The sequence below is a fragment of the Panthera uncia genome, chromosome B1 (assembly GCF_023721935.1).
Source record: "Panthera uncia isolate 11264 chromosome B1, Puncia_PCG_1.0, whole genome shotgun sequence".
NCBI classification, from domain to species: Eukaryota; Metazoa; Chordata; class Mammalia; order Carnivora; family Felidae; genus Panthera; species Panthera uncia.
This window is the reverse complement of record NC_064811.1, coordinates 7,559,050-7,572,904: the sequence shown is the minus strand read 5'-3', so window position 1 is coordinate 7,572,904 and position 13,855 is coordinate 7,559,050. Positions and strand designations below refer to the sequence as shown.

Genomic DNA, 13,855 nt, shown 5'->3' with positions numbered 1-13,855 from the left:
CTTGTCTGATGTCTTCAATTTATAAATGTGGATGCTGAGACCCAGAGAGATTAAGGAATTCAAGCAGGCACACAATATTTATTCAGGATGTATTATATGCCAAGTACAATGGGAGGGAAATAGACAAAATGAGAATGAATGAGTGAATAAACACGGTAATTTCCAAGAGTGACAAACACTATTGGAGAACAAAGCACAACAGAGAGATGTGACAGAGAGTGGGAGGTACTGAATTATGCAGGGTGGTCAGAGATGCCATATTAAAAGGAGAAACAGTAGCACACAATGAGCAGAAAGAAATGACGATGTGGAATTCTGGGGGGAAAACATTTCATGCAGCAGATGCAAAGATCTGCAGGGGGAATAAAGCCACCGTGTTCAAGGAGTAGAAGGAAGGCATTGAGTCTGGAGCGTAAAGAACCTAGAATCCGATGACATCATAAGGAGAAAGCAGAGGGTTTTAAGCAGGGGAGCCAAAAGGTTCTAATTTCCATTTACAACAGACCTCTGGCTGCCATGTGAAAAATGGGTTGGAAAAAAGCAAGAATGAAACAGATCAATTGGGAAAACATTTCATTACTCTTTTTTAACAGCTTTATTGAGGTATAATCAATATACAAAAAATGCACATATTTAACGGACACAATTTGATCACGTTGGACGTATGCATACATCAGCAAAATCATCACGGCAATATCAAGGTAATAGACATATACATCACCTCCCAAAGCTTTCTTGTGTTCTGTGTGTGTGTGTGTGTGTGTGTGCGCGCGCGCGCGTGCGTGCGTGTGTCTGTGGGTGGGGGGAAGAAAACATGAGATCTACCCACTTAACAAAGTTTTAAGTGCACTACTGGTAACAGCAGACGCTATGCTGGGCAGTAGATCCGTAGAACGTATGCATCTTGCATAATTGAAATTTTACACCAATTGAACAGCTTCCCATTATCTCAGCCCCTCACCCTTGGTAATCACCATTCTATTCTCTGCTTCTGTGAACTTCACTCTCAGATACCTTATGTAAGTGGATTCAGGCAGTATTTGTTCTTCGGTGACTGGCTGATTTTACTTAGTATATGGTCCTCCAAGTTCATCCATGTTACCACAAATAACAGCATCTCCTTCCTTGTTAAGAAGAAAGTTTTATGTTATTGAGGTCAATGTCTTCTATCTTCTATATCTACTTAGTTAAGAGTGTTTTTTTTTTTTTTTTGTCACAAACGTTTCTTGAATTGGGTCAAATGTTTTTCCGCATGTATTGAGATTATCATGTGGTTTTTATCTTTTATGTTGTTAATGTGGTGCTTGACGTGAATTGGTTTTCACATGAAACCGTCCTTTTATCCCAGGGAGATTTCCACTTGATCATGGCGTATGATCCTTTCAATGTGATTTCCTAGTATTTTGTTGAAGATTTTTGCATCTATGTTCATCAGGGATGTTGGCCTGTAGTTCCCTTTTCTTGTAATGTCTTGTCCGTCTTTAGTATTGGGGTAGTGCTGACCTCATCAAATATGTTTGAAGGGTTCCCTTCAATTTTTTTTTTTTTTTTTTGCAAGAGTTTAGGAAGGATTGGTCTCCTTATTCATTACGGATCTGTTCAAGTCTTTGGCGTCCTCATGGTTCACTCCTGTAGGTTGTATGTTTCTAGGAACGTATCCATTTCTTCTAGGTTGTCCAATTTATTGGCATATAATTATTCTTAGCAGTCTCTGGTGACCCTTTGGATTTCTATAGCATCAGTAGTAATGTCTCCTCTTTCGTGTCGGATTTTCTTTATTTGAGTTAAAAGAACCAGGGTTAAAACGTCATCCTTTGGATGCCTCGACACTCCCTGTCGACTTTCCCGTGTTTCTTTCTGCGACTTTCCGGTGTTTCTTTCTGCTATCTGCCCTAGTTTGCCTTTTATCCTAAAATACCGATCTATGGAGTTTCTTCACCAGGGATATTACATTTTACTGCAGAGTTGACCCGGGGGGAGTAAGACCATGAGATGACCCTCTTAAAGCCTCTTCCCTGAATTGAATTGAGGATGCATTTCTGAACGAAAGTTACCCCGCGAGGTGTTATGGTGCAGGATGTGCATTCCTGGCAAACCACTGTACCTGAGGCACATGGGCCACATCCTCGTATGTCACCTTTCCAAAACAAACCAAAACAAAGCAAAATAAAGAAACAGGGGAGATCCAGGAAGTTCCTGCAGGGCACATTTCTCCAGGCTCCTACCCCTCAGTGTCCTTCTGGCTCAGTGTTTAGATATCATCCAGAAAACGAAGTAGGTTGAAGAATAACCACAGTGTTCCTATGCATATTAGTCATTGATATAGCTCGTCTGCTTTCCAAACACAGGTGAATTAATTATTCCCATATTTTTCTGGGCATCTTCCAGGAATAAGCGTGTCTGCATCGGGAGAGGCCCCACCTGCCAACAGACACCCGTGCTCCAGGCAGAAACTTTAGCGACTCCAAGGAGGGAATATCAGCTAAGATTACCACGTTACCGGGAAATGTGTTTTTATAGCCTCCTGATCTGCATATTTTTGCTTTACCTCAATGTTCGTTTTGATTTTACTGAACTCACAGCTGAGCACGGGGGGGCAGGGATTCTGATATTTGGGGCCATAGAAGTGATGATCGTGGAGAGGGATGGGGTCTCTGCTTTCTTGGCACTGGAGATCCTGGAATCAGGAAGAGGGGTCCAAAAAACACAAAGAAAGTTTCCAGACAGAATGGCTTATCAGACAGAAGAAACAAGTTGGGGGGGGGGGGGGGGGGGAAGAAAGTGAAAAACCCAGATAATGAAATGAGAAGAACACGGGAAGGCGGGTGTCCAAAGCATCCTACTTAATCCACACACTGGCTTGGTGAGGATACATGCCCTGTCCTGGCCCACAGAGGAGTCAGGGGGAAGTTCTGAGATATGAAATTGTCTGGTCAATTAATGCAAACAGCAAGACACAAGGGCACACTCTGAGCTCAGGTGTTCCCCTGACGTGACGTAGGAAGGGATTATGATGAAAGAAGGAATGTGCAGGAATATAAAGTATTGGGCCTCCTATCTGGGATCCACGGGTAGGGGAGCCTCTCCCTGGAACCCCGCCTTTGAGAATAGACAGGCAGATTGCTCAGTGGATGAAGGACGCTGAAGCCTTTGGTTTCTCCTGCCTGTGCAAGTAGCTGAGGTTTAGCGAGGTTTTCTGGGATACCTGGGGATCTTGAACTTCTAGGTGTCTAGATACTTCCGGGTGGCTGATTGATCAATTTCTATTTCTCCAAACTCTTGGACTTCTTATAGGCATACTTTCCCAATCCTTCCTGATAGGAGCTGGATTAAGCAAGGCTCCACTGGTTGCAAGTTCAGGAAGATCTTCTGAAACAAAAACCGGGGATTTTATTTGCTCGTAAAATAGAAAAGTCCAGGAGGCTGACCTGGCTTCACGCACTGCTGGACCCAGGCGCGCAGCGTCATCGTTTGGATGCACATTTTTTGTGTGTTTTTTTTTTGGTTTTTTTTTTGTTTTTTTACTCCCTAGGTGCTCCTAGGACACAAGATTCCTTCTCAGGGGAACCATTTTAAAGAATGCATGGCTTCGCTTCTCCAGGTTTGCCTTCTCGGTGAGCCTAGCAAAAAGAGAATGCCGTTCCTCAGTAAATGCTGGCAAGTCTCCACTTGGCATGGCCTCTGTGGTATGCTCCTTGTAGACATCGCCGTCCCGAGCAGAGGGATAGGGGGCTAGGACATAGCGATTGGCCAGGAGCCTACGAGGCAGGGGGAAGGACTGGACATGCCTCACGCCCTTGGACTGACAGTTGTGGAGGTGGAGGAGAGAACGGCCTGATGGAAATCAGGTGCCAGTGTCAGAATGTGGAGGAGGGGATTCTGGAAAGAAATACAAAAGAAAAAAAAAAAAAAAAAAAAAAGGAAAAAGAATAGGTGTAATTGATGCCCTTGCAAGGACCATGTAATTCCAACCTGCACTGAGCCTTCTCTGAGGCTCTGCTATTCAAAGAGTGGTGTCTGAATCAGCAGCGTCCACATCACCTGGGAATTTGTTAGAAACGCAGAATCTCACGCCTCAGCCTCGGAAGATCCCTCTGAGAGCTGCCTTACGCGTTCAAGTTTGAGGAGCACTAATCTAAACTTTGTTCCTCATTATGTTCTCAATAAGTGAGTAAGTATTCCTCAGGTGGAAGAAAAAAAGCACAGCGTGGCAATCAGGAGAAGGTGATAGTGAATTCCAGCCTCTGCAGCTAAGTCCAGGAATTCTGGGCTGGTTAGTTATGCTTTTTTTTTTTTTTTCTTCTTCTTTTTTTTTTCATCTGGAAAGTTAGGGACTCTTGGACTAGCAAACCTCCAAGATTTCTGCCAGTTTCTGACCTTTCAAAATTCTAGGTTTGCTAAATCTCAAAAGGGCAGGGAATCTGGAGATTGTAAAAACCGTAATGAAGGGCTTTCCGCAGCTGGCAGAGAAAAAAAGATACTTCGGAGGTCATCTTTGAAACACACGGTGTAGATTTCCCTGTTTAGAAGCCAAGCAAGCTCTACATTGGTGGCTTTTAACTAGGAGTCCAGAGAACCATAGAATTCCAAGAAGGAGGACGTGCCAAACATTGAAAATTCTGGATTAGACCACTGCGGTTCCAGGAGAGAAGGTTCACAGAAACTCACAGAAGAAAGAGCAGTCGGCATGTAGTACAAGAATCCAGGCATCCATCCTGGAGGAGGGAAGGTACAAATTACGCCTTGGAAAGGAGGTAGGATCAGGTTCTGGGAAGCCCAGAGAAAGCGTTTAAAACTTCAAGCCTACCTCTCCTCACTGCATTAATTGCTTTTCAGAATATAAAAGAAATTAAATAACAACAGCCCCAATTAAATAATGGCAGCCTCCACTTCCTGTGGCAATTAGGGAGAGAAATCGCATGTAATTAATCTAAAGCCCACCCCCCAAGCTACTTTCACCCTTTGGAAATCAGCTCTCAGCTGTTGGCTTTTCAAGGCAACACCGAGGATTTCCAGTTGCCTTTTATGTTCAGTGCGCTGTGAATACCCCAAATTCCTCTATGCAAACATTCATCGCCTGCCTGGCAGCTCACACCTGAATCTGAATATTTGGTCTGTTGAAACCAAATCCATCATCACGCTTTGCCGGGTCACTTTGCTGGGTAAGTGACTTCGCCTCGCCGTTGGAGCTTTTAACGGAATCCTTGAGGAGCTCTGCTCTTGGGAGACGGAGTATTTGTCCATGCAACACGGCCCTCCAGAAGAAAAATACAGCCGAGGCCAGAAAGCAGACGGGACCGGGGGCTCCATCCTCCTTGTGGGTGCTGCTTGTTGGCGAGTCAGCATCCTGGGGAGCAAATTAAAGAGATAATGACTTTGGAAGAGCTCGACTTGACATGACAATGTGGAAGAGGAACGCCACTAATAGCCTTGTGCTGCTTTTGTTAGAGGAGATGAGGGCAAGACGGGAAGAGGAAATCTGCCAGCGTGCTCCTTTCGTGGCTGGGTAAAGAGCCCTGAGCTCTGAAAAGTGGCTCTTCAGCATTAGGGGCAACTTCCCCGGCGTGAGCTAACCTTGAACTCCAGCTTTCCCCCTCACCCTAACACTCTGCCTCTCTAGCTGAGTGCTGGCTTCCCAGTTCACTCTCCTATCACTCAAGGGACTGGCGGCCAAGATATAGCACGTGCCGATCAAAGAAATTAAAATCTAGGTAATTTAAGCATGTTTTTAATAAAAGGACCCCGTGCAGGTGTAGGCAGGGTTAAGGAAAGCCAAGAAAGGACAAAATGCAGAAAAGGCAGGGTCCTGGAGCTGGAGATAAGGGGAACGCTCACATGTGTTCTAGATATATCTAGATATAGATCTAGATATATCGATATATCTAGATATAGATCTAGATATATAGATATATCGATATATCTACATGTAGATCTAGATATATCGATATCTCTCTATATAGATATATATAGATATAGATATAGATATAGATATAGATATAGATGATATAGATATAGATATATATATAGATATAGATATAGAGAGAATCCCAAGCAGGCTCTGCAATGTCAGCACAGAGCCAGACTTGGTGCTCGTTCTCCCCAACCGTGAGATTATGATCTGAGCAGAAATCAAGAATCAGACACTTAACAGACTGGAGTCACCCAGGAGCCCCTCAAATGGAATATATTTAATGCAGCAAGCTAGTGAGTATTCAAACTTACCAAGCCCCAAACTGAACTCTCGAGGGCCCTATCCTGCCCCAAGCTTTCACCTACTGTCTTCCCCACCCTAGGAAGGACGTAGGATGTCACCCGGTGAGCCCAGACCTCAAATCCAGGAGCTGCTCTCGACTCCTCCCATTTCCCTCAGCCCCGACTGGCATTCTCCCTGCAAGGACTGTAGATGGACTTGCAAAACAGACCCCGCCTCTTGTCCCCATGTCCACTGCTTCCATTCTGGACCAGTCACTTACATCTCTCGTGAGTTACTGCAGCCGGTCTCCTGGTTGGTTTTCCTGCTTCTGCGTCCCCTCTAGAATCTACTAGCGGTGCCTAGAATAGAGTCCACGCTCCCTGTCTGTATTTCCATTACTTCCACTCACTGCCTTCGCCCCCCTCTTCCAGCCGTACTGGCCTTGCCCTGCCGTTCACGTAGGTGCAATTTATTCCTGCATTAGGATTTTTGTGCAGCTATTCCTTTGCTTGCCAAGTTCTTTCTGGAAACACACGCGACTCTCCTTTTGGTTTTTGAATATCGAGTTAAATGTCACTTTCTCAGACATACTGTTCAGACCGTCTAATCTAGAGTCATCACTGGGTCACTCTCTGCCATGTCACACTGTTTCCGTTTCTTTCTCATTCCTTTGTTTACTTACATGTTGTTGTTAATTTTGTCTGACTCTCGTGATAATGCATGGTCCAGGAAGTCAGTGATCTTTTCTCTTTTGTTTGTCTAGGAGAATCATAGGGGCTCAGAAAGATATTTCTGATTGACTGTTTTGGAGCAGTTAACATCAACATATTTTCCAAAGATAACTGGAATACGAGCGAAAGAGAGAAAAAAAGAAGCATTTTGACTTCTGGATACCGATGATCTGATTATAACACTGGGCTTTAGCCCTCAGAAGCTCTGAGAAACTGTGGGGGAAATAGCTATGTTTTTATCACTCAGCCTTTTCAATTGTTAAATGGGGATCAGCCCTCAAACCTAAGGGCTAAACTATTACATATTTCATAGGGTTTTGAGAGGATTAAATTGGAGAATTCATGGAAAGTGCCCAGCAAATTGCATAACAAGGAGGTTATACCCTATCAATATTAGCTGTAATTTTATTTGAAACAAAAATTATTAGTGTTATTGGGGTAGAGAACCAACAAATTGACAAAAAGAAACGGTATATTTCAATTGACTTGACAAGTAAACATTATTCAGGATATGTCTGTTTTATTTATCATTATAGAACCAGAGTATCACATAAAAGATACTCACTTGTTGCAAATGGATGAATGAATGAATGAATGAATGAATGAGTGAATGGAAAGGTGAATAGTATAATAATATGATAATGTAACAGAATGAAAAATTTATAATCCAAACCAAATTAATGTGTTGATTCAAAAAATGTTTTCTGGCGGGGAGGTGCCTGGGTGGCTCAGTGGGTTAAGTGTCTGACTCTTGATTTCAGCTCAGGTCACAATCTCACGGTTTGTGAGTTCAAGCCCCAACTGGGCTCTACACTGACCTTGCGAACCCAGCTTGGGATTCTCTGTCTCCCTCTCCCTCTTTTTCCCACCCCTGCTTTCTCTCTCTGTCTCCATCAAAATAAATAAATAAGCATTTTAAAAAATTTAAGAAAAATGTTTATCCAGCCTTATGTGCTAATCACTGTTCTAGATAATGGGAGGATAGCGAAGAACAAAACAAATGCTTTCATGAAGATTATATTGAGAAAACACAATTCAGGGAAAGAAGATTGGGTGTGCTGGAGGGTTGACATTTTATTTATTTGTTGGCTTGTTTGTTTATTTTTTGGACTGTTGTAATTTTAAATAGGGCTGTCACACACGGCACCTCGGTGTCTCAGTCAGTTGAGTGACTCTGTTTCGGCTCAGGTCACGATCTCGTGGTCTGTGGGTTCAAACTCCCCATCAGGCTCCATGCCGACAATGTGGAGCCCACTTGGAATTCTCTCTGTCTCTCTCCCTTTCTCTGTCTGTCTCTCTCTTTCTCCTTCTGCCCTTCCCCTGCTCGTGCTCTCTCTCTCTCTCTTTCTCAAAATAAATAAATAAACTTAACAAAATAAATAAATAAGTGAGCAAATAAAGGCTATGATAGGAGGTATCATTGAGGGAAGAGTTGTGGGAAATGAGGGAGCTAGCTGGACAGGCATCCGGGGAGAAGTTCTCCTGCTAGAAATGAAGTACATGTGCAAAGGCCTGAGGTCAGAGTGGGCAGATAGGAGCCTGCTTAGCTGGGGTCACAGGGGCTGGGGGGGGGGGGGCAGATAAGACTGTGGTAGAAAACGAAGGCAGAGAGGTAGATGTGGGCAGAGAGCAGAACACCTCCAGCGCCATCATAAGGAACTCTGGCTTCTACTGTGGCCAATAAGTGAATCCATGGGGTGGGGGACTGAGGGGAACCCTGGAATCGGACCGCCATTAGCAGGAGCACTCTGGTGGCCTTGGTGAAGATCAACTGAGGGGGTGACAGGGTGGGGACAGAGATATGAGTTAGGAAGATCTGGACCAGGACGGGAGCAAGGGAACTAGCAAGAAGTGCTCAGATTCAGAATTTGCCAGCAGATGGGATGTGGTTACGAGGGGTAAATCTGAGAAGACGTGAGAGTGAAAATGTACTTTGATTTTGTATCCTTCTTAATGGGCTCTCGTCTGGTGGTGAGCCCACATTCACTTTTCCTCTCAAAGGGTTTTGGTTGCTATAACATTTTGTATTCTCCAACAGAGAGTCGAAAGGACGGTTACACGACTCTGAGTGATCTTAGTCTGGCGTGCCTGGACAGGATGGCAGTATTTCTCAAAGTTTATTCCTTGTAACAGCTTCCTTAGGAAATTTTAATAAACGTTATACGAAAAAAATCAAATAAATTGAGTAAAGACCAAGCGAAATAATACCTTTGCTACCAGATTGATCAGAGCCTCTAATACATCACTGTGCATTGTGAGTCTTCAAGGTCATAGTATAATCCGAGTGTCACTGGCTGAATTGTGTGTTCCCTCCCCTTCCCCCCAAATCCAGATGTTGACGTCTTAATCTCCAGTTCCTCAGAACGTTACTATATTTGGAGGCAGCCTCTTTAAAGAGGTCGTTAAACTAAAATGAGGTCATATGGATGAGTCCTAATCCAATCTGACTGATGTCCTTATAAGAAAAGTCGATTAGGACACAGAGGAACAGAGGGAAGACCATGGGAGGACACAGGGAGAAGATGGCCACCAATAAGCCAAGGAGAGGTTACAGAAGAAACCAACCGTGCCAGCACCTTGACCTCAGACTTCTAACCTCCAGAACTGAGAGAACATCCATGTCTCTTGTTCAAACCACCCAGTGTGTAGTATTTTGTTATGGTAGCTTTAGCAGACTAACACCCAGAATATCTGTCCCTTTTACCGAATTCCCCTAAGGTAGTGCAAGGCTCTATGCTTTGGCCATAACAGATCTCGGGACCACTCCGGAAGTATCTAGGGCAACAGGCAAGTGACTAATGAAGAAGAAAGTCATTGAAAAACATCAGAAGTGACTCTCCAATCAGCTAAGATAAACAAACAAACAAACAAAAAACATTAAGAAGCAGAAAATGAAAGCATATTAAGGCAGGGGCATTTCACATTAAAGATGCACACAATGCATCTTGTTAACTTACTTCGGGGACAAGATATATGATGAGGATTTCAAACTAAGGTAAGGAGCGTCCCAGCTAAGGAAGCATGGCGAATCCTAATACCCAGAGAAGATGTTCCACCAGAATCCAATTTGTGGCTTTCACTCACGATTTCGCTGCTGAGATTAGGAAGAAGGGCTGAATGGAATTTGGAAGAAATAGAGAATTACAAAATGCGTTTTCATTTGGAAACCTAGCACTCAATGTCCTTGTGATACGCCCTGCCCTTTTAATTGCATTTTATTTTGATAGTCTCTTGAGATAGGACGGCTAGCAAAAGTCTGAAAAAGTGTGCATCCAGGTATGCGTGTAGGGGGTAATGAGTAGCATACCATCAGAAGCTATGTCCCATAAAAATATTGATGGGAGAATTTGCAGAAGGGAGCACCGATATGGGTTACTTGGAAAAAAATTATGGATAAATGAATTGTCTGCCATTTCCACCCTCCAGCTCAGTTGATTCATTTCTCTTTGAAGGTTTCTCATAATTTACCAAGAGAAGGAATTAAATACTCTTCCTAAAGTGCTTTCAAAAAGTGGCATGGGCTTCAGAGATAATTAATCTCTTCCCTGTAGACTTGTCCTCAACACCTGATGAGGCGTTACAAAAAGACATGTCATGTCTCATCCCAGAACTTGCAGATAGCATCATTGACCATCAGACTAATCACAGAATGGATGGCAAGATGGAAACGGAGACAGAACTACTAGCAGTTTCTAGGAAGGATCGGACAGTTCGCATTGCATGTACTGAATTCCTTTAAAGCAAACTTGAACATGGAGAGATGGTAGCTGAAAGAACACAGCTCACTAGTTAGCTAATTTTAATATGTTGTTCATGTGGGGGACACTTGCCTCTGAGCATAGGTTGGCGAGGTATATGTAGATATTGCTGTTAAGAAATCTTGACCCGATGCCCCTTACATTACATGCGTATGATACAAGTCTCGCTGCTCTTTCTCATTCCTAGTCTGGAAGCTTCCACAGGTAGTGTTAATCTCTCCCCTGCTCTGTCATGTTTAGGACTCACATTCGATATATTCTATAGCATTCTGTGGGCAGTGTTCTGCAATATTCATTGTGGCCTTATGATAATAAATGAAGCAGCATTGGAACTTCAAGGAGCTTCAAAGATAATTCTCTTCTATAAAAGAGGGATGTTAGAACCTTCCATGAAGTGGTCTTATAAAGTTGGAAAACATGTATTAAAAATCATGATAGTATCAAAAATGCCTCCTATTTTTGGTAGTGATAAAGCCATCATCAAGACTTATTATAATCCCAGTATAATCTAATTATAATTCATGCTTCTCATTTTAAAGGTGAGTAAACAGAGGTTTAGAAACATCTCATTGTAGGGGCCCCTAGGTGGCTCAGGTGGTTAAGCATCTCACTCTTGGTTTTGGCTTAGGTCCTGATTTCACGGTTCCTGAGTTCAAGTCCCATGTCAGGCTCTGCTGACGGCGTGGAACCTGCTTGGGATTCTCTTTCTCGTGCTCTCTCTCTCCCTTTCCCCTGCTATCTCTCTTTCTGTCTTTCTCAAAATAAGTTAATATACTTTAAAAAAACAAACAAACAAACAAACAAAACTCTCCTTGTAGTATAGTGGAGTCGGATAGACCAAAGTTGGATAATGCCACCTACCTGCCTTGCGGATATTGTGAAACATATTTTACCTCTCTGCCTGCTTTAGCGGAAACCTCAGTTTTTTCATTTCTATTCTATGAACTACTTTTGAAGATTAAACAATGTAACAAATGTACAATAATGTATGTGGTGCTGGGAGTATTTTAGACATAAATGCTAAAAAATAAAATAAAATCCCGTAAGATAAAATAAATCAAATATTTAAAGAGTATGAAAAATATCTCTATGGCATCACGGTGCTATCAAGAAGCGGGAGAAGAGAGTGAGGCAGTTTACTCTAAAATTCTGAGCTTTAATGACAGCAGGACAGATCTGAAATCTTTCCATATGTGGAGTAAGGACCTAGCAACTGGGAGAGAAGGCCATGTTTCTCTGGGGAGGAGATTGAAGCAAAGCGTGCAACTTTCCCCTAACCACCCTGGATGGTCACCAGGAGTATATTTTCATGATAACTCTGGTGAGAAATATAATAATTGATACTCATTTATTTTTATTTTATCTTATTTTTTAAATGTTCATTTATTTATTTTGAGAGAGAGAGCATGAGACAGGGAGGGACAGAGAAAGAGGGAGCGAGAGAATCCCAAGCAGGCTCCACGCTGCCAGTGCAGAGCCCGATGAGGGACTCGAGCTCGCGAAACCGTGTGATCGTGACCTGAGCCGAAACTGAGAGCCGGACGCGTAACCGACTGAGCCACCCAGGCAACCCAACATTTACTTATTTTTAAAAATCAGTCTCCGTGATGTAAAGCGGAACTTTCTTGCGCTTACTCTAGAGTTTAATGATTTGTTCTTTCTTTCACGTGAGAAACAGGAACACTTCATGTTGCAGTGCTTAGGATATCCCAAGGCAAGAACCTGGTCCTGAGGAGACGGATGTTCGCCCAGGAGCCACCTCACTGGGGCCACATTAATGCCTTGGGAAATCCTAAGCACGGCAGCATGAAGTATTCATGTTTCTCACGTGAAAGAAACACAAATCTTATGAAACCATTGAGTAAGTGCAAGAATGTTCTGCTTTAAGATAAACATAATGAACTGCCTTGCTCTCATGCTGGGTCCCCAGCTAGAGCTAGCAAGAACAAACAGGACTATTAAAATTGGCCCCAGTCCGGTTTTGTCCCATGTTCCTCAGCAGAAGGAAACCGGGAGATGGAAGGAAGAGTCGCACTCTTGATTGTGGACTCTACTAAGAGCTATTAACCTGTGGGGGGGGGGGGGGGGGGGGGAGGGGCTGCTGCTGACAACACAAGTTATGCATTGCACAACTTCTGGGAGCACCGATCACACTGTTGTCACCGTGGATGTGTAGAGCTATAATGACGATTTTAAGCAGATCGGAATAACGTGACTTGAGGAATAAATTCTTTTGTCTAATTGGCGTGAAGTTGCCATATTGGCTACGATGAAGGCTGGGTGGGGAGACAACTTTTGCCAAAGTCAGAGGACGGGGCAGAAAATAGAAAGGAGTGACCAAGGACATATGCAGCCAGTAAAGTAAACCAAATATTTTACCAACAGAAATTTGATGGAGAGGGAAAATGGTTCCAAAATGTCAAGTCGGATGGATGAGTGCCAAATGGAACATTTATTGTTGGTACCAGGGGGGTTGGAGGCAAGATGGAATGTGGGGTGGGGGAAGTTAATTCATACCTTATGTAAAAAATGGCAAGCTTGTCTGACGCCTTCCCTTTCATAGGACCTGAGACATGTCTTTCCACTTAAGGAAAAGCAGGTCTCCTTATGTACTAAGGGGTGGTAGGGAGTCTGGCGTTATTAGAGGCATGGAATCCTCAAAAGATTTTGCGTAGGAACCCAAAGACAGATTTTGTAACTGTTGGGTAGGTGTTCTTTCTGCCCCGGTGTTAGGTAACTAAGACTTACTTTAAGTTTCATCTCTCGTTATCGCATCCTCTCACCGGACATCACACGCCACTGTCATTTGCCGTTTGTCATTTGGCCCTTAATGTAAGAGTTTCCTTCCACGATCAGTTTCTCCCTTGCTGCCTTCCTCATGCTTGAGGAATTCTACAATGCAACCAAATTCTAGAAGCTGTAGTAAATGACGGCAGAGAAACATACACCTCACGTTCTGTGAGAATACAACACGAGGCAGCAAACACCTGCGTGACGCAGGCACAACGTTGGCTGGAATCGTGGCAGCCGACACGGCAGAGCGGAGAAAAGGGAGCCCTAACACCATGCAACTGAGTTGAGGGGGGGAGGCAAGGAGACACCCAAGAAGAAACAAGCTGAAGCAGAACAATTTTCACGAACCGGAGGCACTAGGCATCCTTCATGCTGGGGTT

At 43.5% G+C, this 13,855-nt stretch overlaps 1 long non-coding RNA gene across 1 annotated transcript; it reads left to right on the top strand.

Moving 5' to 3' along the window:
• The first annotated feature begins 462 nt into the window (after positions 1-462).
• Positions 463-3,468, top strand: LOC125922630 (uncharacterized). Its single transcript, XR_007457715.1, has 3 exons — positions 463-701; positions 2,389-2,554; positions 3,295-3,468. It is a non-coding gene; the product is annotated as an uncharacterized LOC125922630 (long non-coding RNA).
• Positions 3,469-13,855: the final 10,387 nt, after the last annotated feature.